General features: G+C 42.1%; 1 long non-coding RNA gene across 1 annotated transcript; it reads right to left on the reverse strand.

The window, feature by feature from the left end:
* Positions 1-12031: 12031 nt before the first annotated feature.
* On the reverse strand, positions 12032-13119 carry LOC310988368. Its single transcript, XR_014595478.1, has 3 exons — positions 13004-13119; positions 12790-12878; positions 12032-12264 (listed from the first exon to the last, which is right to left on the reverse strand). It is a non-coding gene; the product is annotated as an uncharacterized lncRNA (long non-coding RNA).
* Between the last annotated feature and the right edge of the window lie 558 nt (positions 13120-13677).

Here is a 13677-nt window from a genome sequence, read left to right on the forward strand (position 1 = left end):
GAGGGAACTGATCTGAGAAACAAATATCTCTGTCTCAAGCAACTAGAATCTACAAGAGTTAGTATTTCAGCCATCTTCTGCCACTAAAGCTGTTTTTTTTTGTGTGTGTTTTTTTTAAAAACACCCTTTTTGTTATTTCATATTTTTCATAATCAATCCTTGATGATATAAGGGATGGATCAGCCAGGGTCAGTCTGTCTATGTCAGAGAGTGAACCAGGGCCCTATGATTATATCGTCTGATCTGAGTCTCTCTCAGTATCATCAGTATCAGCGTATGTGTTGGCCGATACGAACTGATGTGAAGACATTTTTTGTGCCTTCAAACTTTGCAGGCGAACCACAGTCCACCATCTGCCTCGGTTTAAATTAGAAATTATGTCCTTGCATTGATTGATCCACAATAGAAAAATAATGTTTGCATTGTGTTTGTGGTTCTCTCACATGTACATATTATATATATGCTGCAGAGCTGCACTGAGGCCATTTCACTTATTAATTTTATTTAAAACCGAGAAGTGTATTTAGGCAAATATGAGGAATATCAGCCAGGTATTAGAGATTGTTTTACTTACTCTTTTACTGTTTTAATATCACTGTCACTCAGTGAGCTCTGGCTCAATGTGAAAAAGCCTAAAGGTGCTTTGAAAAATGTTTTAACTGAGCTGAATCTGAGTTTTTAGAAAAGCTGAACCTGATGTTCACTCCCCTCCATCTTTAAAATCTGTCTTGAGCTGTTGCACAGTTTATGAGGAGACCCTGGCTGGAGCACTGATGTAGTAAACTAGGGTTCAGGTCTACAGAGCAAAGATGTTTCTGGAAATTTTAGTTTGGGCTTGTTGGAGGGTTAAGAAGAAGCGTAGAGGAATTACAGTAGCTGTGTGTGTGTTTGTGTCTTGGTTTATATCTTGTATAACTTTATTTCTTGTAGTAAGCAGAACAGTGGCATTATTAGGCAGATGTTATGTAAGGCAGCTTATGCAAGCAGCTGTCTTCTCCCTGCCCTCCTCCTTTATCATTCGTTTATATTTCTCTCTCGCTCTCTTGTTCGCTCTCAGGGGCTTTCAGGAGGTAATTACATGGTGTCTGTGGGTGCATATGTGAAGCACAAAGTCATCTGTATTTTGTCTGTTAATCCTCAGTATGGAACACAGCTCTGGAAGAATTCACCTGTGTTGTTACTTCCCTGAATCAGAGGTGAATGTTGAGTCTGTGCAATGAAACAATGGAGTCTGTATGTGCGTGTGTGTGTGTGTGTGTGTGTGAGACAACAGTGACGCCAACACAATTAATTTAAACTCAACAGAGCTCAGAGGTGCAAGAACGTGGGCTTACAACAGTTTAATGGGGCACAGTGTAAGGCTGTGGATTACAACATGGTATAAGTCAGCCTGAGATGTCTGGATGGTTACAAGAAACTCGATGGGAGAGGTGTTCACTGATCAGCAGATGAGCGAATGAAGAGTGAGGGTTGACGTTTTAAGTTATCATCTGTAACTTTTCCAGATGAAAATGTCATAAGCTGAACCTCATGTAACCGGCCCAAGATACTAGTCCAACAACAAAATGCTGAGTTCAGCGTAGGTCTCACATCCAGTCTTTTCTCTGAGCTCTCATCAAAAACTAAAAGCCTTTAACTTTGTACAGTCCCTAACTCTGTCTTCTTTGGTCTCTGCAGCTTATCTGCCATGACAAACATAGTGAGAGTAGTGAGCAAGCTAGCCTCTTGTCTTGTGGCAAGTCAGGCGGTGTGACGTGTTGCTGTAAAGTCAATGAAAGTCAATAAAACATCAAAATTATTTTGAAAATATCAAACTTAGGTAAAAAAAAAAAAAAAAAAAGTTTTACAGTGTTGCTTTAGTGGAGAAAGCTGTGACGGTCCACCAGGAGTCAGGTGAGGCAGAGACACACCCACACTACTGACGGACAGGTGGAGGTGGAGAACAGGGAGAAGTCTGAAGTCACCACTCCTCCTCCAAATGGATTTCAAACATCACATTGTTGTTAACGTCTTCCGACTGAACTCCGCAGGATACGTGTCGGTTTCTGCTCAGCTTCTGTGTCCGTCACCAGCTGGATCTGATCTTGGATCTGATCTCACGCTGCTGCCTCAGAGACACTGTCCTATTTTTTACCAGAGAAATCGAGGTTACCCCCTCCCATCCCATCCCATCGCCGGGCATGGGGGTGTTTTTAGGACACCAGACAGACCAGACTGCTCCCTTCCCCCTCACATCCTGGCTTTGTCCATCTCCCCTATCATCCTTTTTTTATTTTAACCATCCCACCCCCTCCCCTCCCCGCTCCTCCTGGGCTTTTTATATTTTGCCCTCAGCATCTTGTTTCCATTTTGAGTAAATTTAAATCTCTTCTCTACTCCGTCCAGCCCAGTCAGACAGTAACACTGCTCACACAGAGCAGTGTTGGCTGAATCAGACGTCTGTAGAGCCCCCCCCCCCCCCCCCCCCCTCCCCCCGCCTGCCACTCTGTGAGGTTATGTAAGGTAGGAGGATGTGGGGGGTAATGTGGGAATGGCTTCTTTTATTGCTTTACTCTGGCTGTTTTCATGACGGTTTTGTGGCCAGTGTTTGATTAGCAGTGAGAGCTCTATCTGCGCACAATGGTATATTTCTCATTTTTCTCGACATGAAATGATTAAATCGTCTCAGGCTAGCTGCTGAATGTAACAGTCTTGCCGGTGTCTGACTCCCAGCCAATAGAAATATGGTAAAATAGGAGGAGCTTTTGTGGAGCTAAGAGCTAAGTTCATGCTGGTTTGTGGCAGATTCACTTACCCAGCTGTCACTCAAAGAGGCCCCGCCCTCAATCCTTCATACCTTTAGCAGTTAATTAAGTGTAAACGGGTGAGTTTAGATAGTTTGTGCCCCCTTTATTTAATTTTTCTTTAAATAAAATCAGTATTTCTTTTTTCCCACTGTTAGTGGCTTATGATTAATTTGTTGTAAATAGTTTGCCTTTGACTTTTCTGCTTATTTTGTATTTTCTGTTTATTTTTAACAACAACAACAGATGTAAATATTAACTCATTGAGTGCCAACCACGTAATTTCTCGTTTTTCGTTCCCATGCGTTGAGTGCCAAAAACGAGATTTCTCGTTTTTTGCTTTTTTTTTTAAATTATGAAACTAGACACTTTAACACACCTTATGTGTAAATTTGGGGACTCTACGACGAGTAGAACTGAAATAGATGACGATCAAAAACTCATGACAGCTCATGATCTGGAAGTTTTCATCATAACTCAGCTTTTGCAAACCGAGTTCTGCATGTGGATGCAGCGCAGCTGCTCTGCTCTCACCCGCGAGGCTCCAGCTGCTCGGAGGCGAAACAGGAAGCTCTCAGCCGACAGTCCCGGCCGTCAAAGCAGACCCGCATCACCAACCCGTACCACAGACGGACCGCGACCACCGGTGGGGCCGGTGTTCCCGACCTGCTGTGGCCGAGAGACCGAGAGGCTGTGACACGGCACGGTGCGTCTGTGTTATTGTTGTTTAGTGGCGCCCCCTCCCCCGCCCCCGATGGTGGTTTTGTGAATAGAACAACATTTGTTATATATATTTATCTTACACGAGCCCTTTGATCCAGAAATGCGAGTGTCAGAAGAGCGACAGGCACAAACAGAGCACCTTTCATAAAAGACGCTGTATCTCCTTTTCTAGAAAAAAAGGAGGGATTTTGGTGAAACCCAGCCATGTTTAGCTTGACTTTTCTCAGGAATAGAGGCACGTAGAACGTTGTGGCCATTTGAAGCATAAAGTTTCACCTTTCAAATGAGCCACAGTATGTGTTGGTGGCAATAATATAGAATACACTGTGGCTCTACAAAAATCGTCAAAAATGGTCTAAATTGCCGGTACACTTGACTAAAACTTTGAAAAGGAGCGCGGCATGCATTTGAGCATCAATAAATTAGTGAATGATAATGATAAACAGTCTTCATGAGGGAGGAACATGAATGTAGTTTTTGGATCTGGCTGTAAACATATGTTTCTGGGCACATAACATGGGGAATCTGAGGAGACTGGCTCACTGTTTGAGACACGCTCTAGTGGTCACGAGAGGAACTGCAGCTTCAGCTCAGTTCAAAGTGAAAACAATGAGATTCAACTGGAGCAGGTACGAGCTGGATGAAACGCACTGTAAAGTTAGTTAAACAGTTTTTGCAGAGAGTGGATTCAACAACACAATACAACACCTGCAATGTGTAATGCAATCCAGTGCAACAGCCCTGCAATAAATCTCACCTCAGTGAAGCTCACATTTAATGTGTCAGTGATTTAAAGTCTCCTGTGTGGTTCAGTTTCAGGCTGTAATTTGTGGTGAACGGTTTCATTACAGTTTAATGTGCCAGTATAACCTGGACGTCATCTGTCTCACTGAATCTGCAGATAATGTTCACAATTAACAATTGCACAGCTGCCGCATCACACAGTTGTTCATTCTACTTGTTCTCCTGCAGGTTGTTGAAAAGGTTGAGTGTGTAACGTACACAGAGCTGCAAACATATAATGTGTTACATAACAGTTATTTTACAGACCGCCCCACAGGACCTGTATACACACACTCAGCAGCCTGATTGCAATGGATCCAAGAGGTTTTTGGATGGATATGACGTTCAGGTTCTGTAGGAAAATAACAAGCTGTACAGTCTGTAGGAGTTCAGTCCAAACGGAGTCAGGTTACTTTTAATTTTAGGGAATGTATTTCTTTTAACAAGACAAATGCCTCAGAGAATCAAGTGGAAACCAGTCGAAACATTTTTTCTTCTTAGTCGCTTAGATTCATGCGCTCACACCAGTTCTACCCTTTTAAATACTCAGAGAACCTGTGGTGGTTGTTGTTGTTGTTGTGTAGAGGTAAGAGTGCAAGATTTATCTACACCATAACCGTCTGCTTGTATATCAATTATACAGTTTGACCTTTTATAATAATATAATAATATAATATATTATTATTATTATTATTATGATATCATTATTTGTTAAATGCGTACATCACCATCAAACATCACCAAAGGCTGAGACAAAGAAATGTGCTTTACACACAGGCGCACACACACACGCGCGTGCGCGCACACACACGCACACAGCCAAAATCTGCAGTCACACTTCCCTGGCATGTAATGTTACATAAGGAGGTCACTGATCCAAGTACTGTATGTGCTTGTTCCCAGTTTACTGAGCTGCTCCAGTTCCAGTGCTGATTGTTAGTCTGCTGTTGATAAGGTGAGTGTTTCAATCCAGAGCTACACTACCCAAGTGTCCTTGAGCAAGACACATGGACCAAAGTATCTCAACAACATTTTTAATGGTTTGGTTTGTCATTAAACATGTTTTGTATGTTTGTATGTTCACAACCCTCAGAGGAAAAATCTGTTTGGATCATTTCCCTGAAGTTTAGTTCTCTGTCGATTCTCCATCAGTGAGTCTTTCTGTCCTGCTCAACCACAATTTTAATTTTGTGTGTATAAATGCCTATGTTCTAGTTTGTAGCCTAAACTTTGCTTTGGTATCATGGTAACGCAACACGCGCTAAAGCATAATGGTAATTACAGCGAATATGACCTGCTGTAGCCTATGTTTACATGCACAGTGTTACTAAAGTTCAGCTCAACTCAACTCAGCCGTTTAATTTGACAGCTGTCCTTGATGCAGTAAATGAGCTCAGGAAGGAAATCGAGTTATTGACCAAAGTCTGTCCAGCTCTGCAAAATAGGAGGTGATCTCAACCTTTCATCTGGTTGGTATTGGACCTTTACATCTTCAGGTCGCCTGTTACATCGCAGGCCAAACCTCCCAAACAGGTTGGTTAGTAGCTACAGTAACTGGTGGCTTGTGCAGGAGTGAGAACATGGACGACTTTACAACTGTTCATTTCCTACATGCTGCAGCTTGTTACTGACTTCGTCTTGTCTTGAGCTCGGGGTCAAAACATGACTCTGCAGTAGTTGAAGGTATTAATAATCATCTTGAGCTGTAAACACACTGATGCCACTTTTCACCTTTCCAGGTGCTGCTACGTCTGAGCTTCACCTTCACGCTGCTGTCGTGTACTGGGGTGATGACTCCGAGCCTTAGTTGATCTTTAGTTTCTCACTTATTTATTTATATCGCCCAGAACATATCGATTAACACGGTGACTTCTTTGACAGCCCTACCGTCACTAGAATCGTAACCATGGTGACACACTCAAACGGTCACTCCCTTTTCATATTGACCAATCACCAAACAGGACTGCAGAATTGCAAACTTCAATTTCATGTGAACCACTACATTTATGTAATTCAGTTAATAATAATAATATTCTATATTCATACACCACAGCTGCGACTTAGCTGCAGTCTCAAGAATAGTTTCAGTAACACCATGTCACTGATGAAGCGTCTCACACGGAGGACAAGATGAGACAGATTGGCTTCACCTGTTAACATGGTGGCTAGCAGCTCACACTCTCTCCACTTTGTATGTGCACACGTGATGGCATCATGTACTCAGTTTTCCTCATCGGAAAACTGTCAGTTGGCTTTTATTTTTGAGTTCACCAACATCTAAAAAAACTTAATCTGTGATGGCGGTTGGTTTTTCCCATTTGTTGAAGTGTGTTTATGTGTAGTAGTAATTCAGGCTGAAACAGTCTGGGGCCTCATTTATCAAAGAGCGTGTAAAAGTCCTCTTAAATTTTCAGTACGACGGAAAGGCAAAATGTGCGTACGACCAAAAAATATACACTCTTTTCAGATCTATCAAACTCCGCGTACACACGGCTGCACGGTATTTCCCTTGATAGATCACACCGGACCTGAGAAAAGCGTGGATGAGAACACGCCTCATACCCAGCCCCCTAAACAGCCCCACACAACCATATGTGGTCAATGCAAATCAGTTACGTGCATATTAAGTAGCCATGTGCGCTCTGGAAACCTGTGGAATGACGTCAGTGGAAGACGGTGAAGACAACAGACGGACGGAGAGCGGAGAAAGAAGCGGAATTTCTCTGAAAGCGAGATACACGGTAACACGGCAATATCAGTCAGAAACATCATCTTGCATTGAAAGGCTTCAATAAATACAAAAAACTCCCAAATCTAAATGAAACAGAACAGAAAGAAGAAGAATCATATTTATTCTGCCCCTTATTTTAGATTATGTCATAATAATTTAAAGCAGGGTTTCCACTGCCAGTCAGTAGGCTACTACTTTGCACCCCTTTCCACTAACCCCCAACTTCCGTTCACTGGAAGATTTGATTTTCATTTGTGCATAGCTATATATTTAAAAAAAAAACCAAAAAACATTGAAGTCCACCAGTCTGTGACTTTTCCTAAAATGATGTTGGGCAGCACCCATTTTTGTTAAATACAATAAATATTATTCACACAAAAAATATCGATCATGTTTTCTCATTTGCTTTGATTTGCGCCGACATTATTGTGCTTGCTGCTTGCTTGTGTGTGTCCAGTCTGGCTACTTAACACACGCACGTCGCAGAAATTATTTTCCAGACTGGACAGACTGGTTGTGGAAGAGTTGTAGCCTACATGCAGGGTGAAAATATCAATATGATATCAAAAAAAAACGAAATTCGTTTTATAAAGCCAGTATTTAGGAGCAAACTAGTGTAAATGCACAGGGGAAAAATCAGAGTCGCTGTGCTTTTCATGTAAAGTGCCGACGTCAACACGTGTGCGGTGGTGGTGGAAGTGGGGGTGCTGGGGGGGGGGGTCATCATCACCACCACTTGCTACTTCAAACAGTGTCCGCGCTCCTCTCTCCCTCGCATACTGCAGTTCTCTAACTCAGCAGCGGCGTCGCCAATTCCTCCTGTTCTTCAAAAAGCGTGTAAATGCCGGTACGCCATGGTCGGACTGGTCGTAAATTTTTGCACTTACTCCCGACAAGTTTTGGGGCCTCATTTATCATTGTGGATACACGTTTTTTTACACGCTCTTTCCCCCGTTTTGGGCGTACGCACTTTTCTCCGCCTAATTTGGGATCTATCAAACCAAAACCTGTCGGGAGAAAGTGCCGAAATTTACGACCAGTCTGACCATGGCGTACCGGCATTTACACGCTTTTTGAAGAACAGGAGGAATTGGCGACGCCGCTGCTGAGTTAGAGAACTGCAGTATGCGAGGGAGAGAGGAGCGCGGACACTGTTTGAAGTAGCAAGTGGTGGTGATGATGACCCCCCCCCCCCCCCCCCCAGCACCACCACCACCACCGCACACGTGTTGACGTCGGCACTTTACATGAAAAGCACAGCGACTCAGATTTTTCCCCTGTGCATTTACACTAGTTTGCTCCTAAATACTGGCTTTATAAAACGAATTTCGTTTTCTTTTGATATCATATTGATATTTTTCCCTTGCATGTAGGCTACACCTCTTCCACAACCAGTCTGTCCAGTCTGGAAAATAATTTCTGCGACGTGCGTGTGTTATCAGACTGTGGACACACACAAGCAAGCAGCAAGCCCAATAATGTCGGCGCAAATCAAAGCAAATGAGAAAACATGATCGATATTTTTTGTGTGAATAATATTTATTGTAGCCTATTTAACAAAAATTGGTGCTGCCCAACATCATTTTAGGAAAAGTCACAGACTGGTGGACTTCAATGTTTTTTTTTATTTTATTTTTTTATAGCTATGCACAAATGAAAATCAAAGTCGTGCAGTGAACGGCAGTTGGGGGTTAGTGGAAAGGGGTGCAAAGTAGTACTAACTGGCAGTGGAAACCCTGCTTTAAATTATTATGACATAATCTAAAATAAGGGGCAGAATAAATATGATTCTTCTTCTTTCTGTTCTGTTTCATTTAGATTTGGGAGTTTTTTGTTTGTATTGTAGCCTTTCAATGCAAGATGATGTTTCTGACTGATATTGCCGTGTTACCGTGTATCTCGCTTTCAGAGAAACTCCGCTTCTTTCTCCGCTCTCCCGTCTGTTGTCTTCACCGTCTTCCACTGACGTCATTCCACATGTTTCCAGAGTGCACATGGCTACTTAATATGCACGTAACTGATTTGCATTGACCATATATGGTTGTGTGGGGCCATTTAGGGGGCTGGGTATGAGGCGTGTTCTCATCCACGCTTTTCAAGGGAAATACCGTGCAGCCGTGTGTACGCGGAGTTTGATAGATCTGAAAAGAGTGTATATTTTTTGGTCGTACGCACATTTTGCCTTTCCGTCGTACTGAAAATTTAAGAGGACTTTTACACGCTCTTTGATAAATGAGGCCCCTGGTTTGATAGATCCCAAATTAGGCGGAGAAAAGTGCGTACGCACAAAATGGGGGAAAGAGCGTGTAAAAAAGCGTGTATCCACAATGATAAATGAGGCCCCTGATGTGTTTGTATCAGCACAGTAAGTCAGTGGGAGAGACAGTGTCTGAATCATGGTGATACTAACCAGCATCACTGTTGTTGTCTTGGCGAGCGTCTGCGCTGCAGCGGTGATTTCTTGTGTTTGGTCTGGCGCTCTTCACTCGGCACCTTGAACTGATCCAAAGCACTTTTTATTTCACTCACTTGAACACGAGTGGGGTCAAATGAAAAATTATGAGAGGCTGATGGTTTCTCTGTCCGTCACCCTCGGCTCCACCGCAGCGTCCTGCAGCTTCACAGAGCAGGTCTGAGCTCACCAACAGAAACAGGTCCTGTACGGTAGTTAAAGTCCCCCTCCCGTGACCCTTTTTGGTTATTTTAAAACATTCTCTGTGGTCTTTAAATTGTGATTATGAAGTTTTTAGCCCAAATCCCAAAACCTTTTTTCGGGGCTCTTCTTCTGCACAGCACCAGCAGCCTTTCACCTCCGAGCCAGATGCAGAGCGGGGCGGGAGCTTGTAGCACTTGTTCCCTCCCCTGGGGTTGTGACACGTCAACCCCAGTCTCCCTGAAACTGCCAGTTTGCGTCTGCCATTGGTTCACAGCAATTTGAAGGCAGAAAAACTCAGAAATGCAATTGTGCACTTCCTTTTCTGCTGATATGTCCTCTAACACAAGAAAAATGCCACAGGAACATGTGAAAAGCACGAAAAACACGATTTTCATGGGAGGGAGTCTTTAAACAGTGCGTGTTTGGGAGCAGAGCGTCAGAGTTCAGCAGTGGTCCAGCAGTCCAGGAGGTTTAACTTGGTTGGATTTATGAGGCCTGTAAAATCAGGCCGTTGGACCAATAAGTCAACTTGGCTGCAGCTACCTGTTGTGTAATCTGCTGTGTAATGTTACGCAAGGTAAGCTGGCTGGTGATCAGAGGTGAAGCTCGCTGTAATTCTCCTGTGTGCCTGGCATCAGTGGCTCTGTATTGACGGCCTTTTTTCATAGCCATGATTCTTGTCCATGTCGGCAGAGAAAACATCACACTGTAACTCACAGGTGCTGCTAATTAATGTCAATTATATAATAATAGAGAATATTTTGATTATGATTTATTGTGACACAATTGTTGCCATCTGCTTGTAAAGACCCTCTGATCCAGAGTTTCACCTTGTTAATTTTTTTTATACAGTGAAATAATAATCTGCACCATGACTGAGTGTTTCCATCTTGAACCAAGTCTCATAACACAGATTCACACAACTAGGGATTCATAAGTCACAGAACCGAGGAACCAATCCTGTCAGCCTTTGGGGACAGGGGGCGGAGCTAAATACTCCTGAAACTTTGTGAGTACAGCGAGAGAGTTATCATTATTAGCACAATGACTAAAACTCATGGGTCAGCCACATAGACTGTAAAAAAGAATGGACGTAGCACCCATGACGTCACCCATTGGTTTGGAGGAGTCTGCACTCAAAAAAAGAATTCATTGGATGAACGTAATTTAATCATGCCATATATATCCCATCTAAACAAATCATGTTAAGTCAATCTATCTTGATTGTGTTGGTCTGATTTAATTAAATTACGTTAGTACAACACAATTTAATCGTGTTGGATGAACTAATATAGGTTTTGTCTGTTAAACTAATATAAATCATGTTGGATGAACTAATATAGGTTTTGTCTGTTAAACTAATATAAATCATGTTGGATGAACTAAAATAGTTTTTGTCTGTTAAACTAATATAAATCATGTTGGATTAACTAATATAGGTTTTGTCTGGTATACTAATATCTTGTCTTGTGTTGTTTTCACTGCTGGTGTAAGCATTATGTTTAGCTAACATACATAAAACAACAAGCATAAACGTTTACAATTTTTATTTAACATAGGTGCAACATAGACACTTTACCATTGTCTTATTGTCTTTGATGCATCTCCACAATATGCCACAGTACAACTTAAAGCAGAAGTAAGTGATATATTTGTGTTAATATAAGTCTTAAATAGTTATATCTTCCGACAGCAATCACTTACATAGAGTGTTTGGACTGAAACACGGGTCTGTCAGTCCCTCGGCTCTGCTCTGAGCCGAAGAGAAAACATTTATCGTATCCTACAGTTTTTATCCAATGAGGAGAGAGAACGGCATGCAGGGCTGTGTGTGCAGCCAAGGGACGCCGTGAATGTGGCGACGTAGGGACGAGGACTGTTATGGTGCGTTCAAGGAAACTCGTATTTTTCCGACCGTGAAGTGGTACCAGTTCGATCTGGTACGAGCTGGAACGCAGCATTAGCGAAAACGACCGGACCACTTACTTCTGCTTTAACTGCTGACTAAAACAGTGTCTTAAATCCTTCCAGCACTCAATGAAAAGCACATTTTCTCGAAGACTTGCAACATTTTTTCAACCTTCGTCACAAATGCTTGTAGAATACACAAAAACACTGTTCTGTGTCATCTCCACACACACACACACGAGACTTTTCAACATAGGAGACAACAATCTTAATCTCAGTCCACTGTGCAAACTAAATTGTCTGTTGAAACATTTTTCTTCTAATCTTGAACTTTCAAAAACAAAAATCTGCATTGGCAGAGATGTGGGCAAATGCCATCCTTGAATCAGTCTTCATCAAGCTTATTCAAAAGCTTGTTTTTCAGGAGCTGTGTGCCTTGGATGACAACCTCCACCCATCCAAAGTGCATGTGAGGGTGGGTGGGTAAGCTCAGGTTCAGACAGTCCAAATAACAGAGCACAGGCAATCGCAGTGTCCCCCAAACCACTGAGGACCCCCACACCTTCAATCAGGACGACGATGTCCTCTGGATCATCTCCAGGCTCTGCATCCTCCTTCTGTATGTCGTACACTCCCATCACAGATTGCTCCATTGAAGTCTTGGCCTCTGTGTTTGCGCTCTATGGATTAAAATATGACAATACATACATTTGATATGAGTCTAGACAAAGTGTGGAAATAGGCTTCAACCACAGCAAGAACACTGCATAAAAGTAAATTTTATGAATAAAACTAAGAATTGAGCTCTAATTTATGCTTTCAAAGTAACAGTACTTAGCATCAAACAACAGATGTCATTTATGTTTGAGGGATGTAAATGATAATGTTACACAACAATCATCAATTCTGGCCAGGATTTGTACTAAATATATTAAAATGGTTAATAATATTGTTTTAGGACATTTAAAACATACATTCAGCCAATTATATCTCTAGTTTTCAACCTTGCAGAAATTTGAGAAATAGCAGATGATGAAAAACAAGGGCAAAGCAAAATGTACTTTATTTATACAGGGTTAGTTGTAGGGTATCACGTTTTAATATGCAATATTTACCACCCTTTGCTTCAAATTTAACACATCCAACAAGTAAATATGTGCTTTCTCTGACTGGCTACTTTGTCACACCCCATGCATGTAACTCACCATATATTATTTCACGAGTTTCTCATGGTCTGTGTTCAGGTAGACGCAAGGACTTGAGGATGCATGCTCGTCTTGTATGTAGTGTCATCCTGAAGAAAAAGGGAAACCATTTTAACAATATTCTGCATTTTAGGCAGCAGTTCCAAAAAGGAACTCCACAGTATTAACAGACTCTCTGAACTTTTGCACAACTTTTGAACAATTAAATACAAACCTTGGAAATGGCCACCATATGTCTAATCTTTTCCCGTGCCGCTCCACCTTTCCCTCGAAAGAGCTCCATCATGTGTGGAGAGTGTTGGTCGAGCTCAGCAAAGAATGTTGATAGCAGAGGTACAGTTGATATGCGTACAGTATGAACTCTTTGTCGATCTGAAAAACATCAACAATACACTCACTCATCCTATTTGAACATCACAACAATATACAACACAGGAAGGATGAACAGTGAATTACTACTGTAGCTGTGCAATCATGATATTATAGAGAGCCTAAGCGGAAGCAGGAAGTAACGGCGCCATGGGACCTCAACTCTGAAAAACTCGCCATTCAAATGAATGAGACTGAACATTTTATTTCGTGATCCGATTGAATTGTGCCATGAGAAAAAAATATGTCCTCTACCTGTTTAAAACATCACGTTTCATGAAGAGAAATCAGCCGTTTATCATAAAACGGCAACAGAAGAATGTATTTTGTGTAAAGGCTGCTCCACGGACTACAGATCTGTGTCCCACAGAAAATACGTCACCAACTGACACGGGAAAGGGCGGCATTTGGTGTGTGACGTCACCTACGCGACTTGTAGTCTTTCTGCTTACAGATTCTTCTGAATTTTATTCTACAATAGCTTTACAACAAACTGCTGATTTCTCGGGATGAAACGTG

Source organism: Trachurus trachurus (assembly GCF_905171665.1).
Source record: "Trachurus trachurus genome assembly, chromosome: 7".
Taxonomy (NCBI): domain Eukaryota; kingdom Metazoa; phylum Chordata; class Actinopteri; order Carangiformes; family Carangidae; genus Trachurus; species Trachurus trachurus.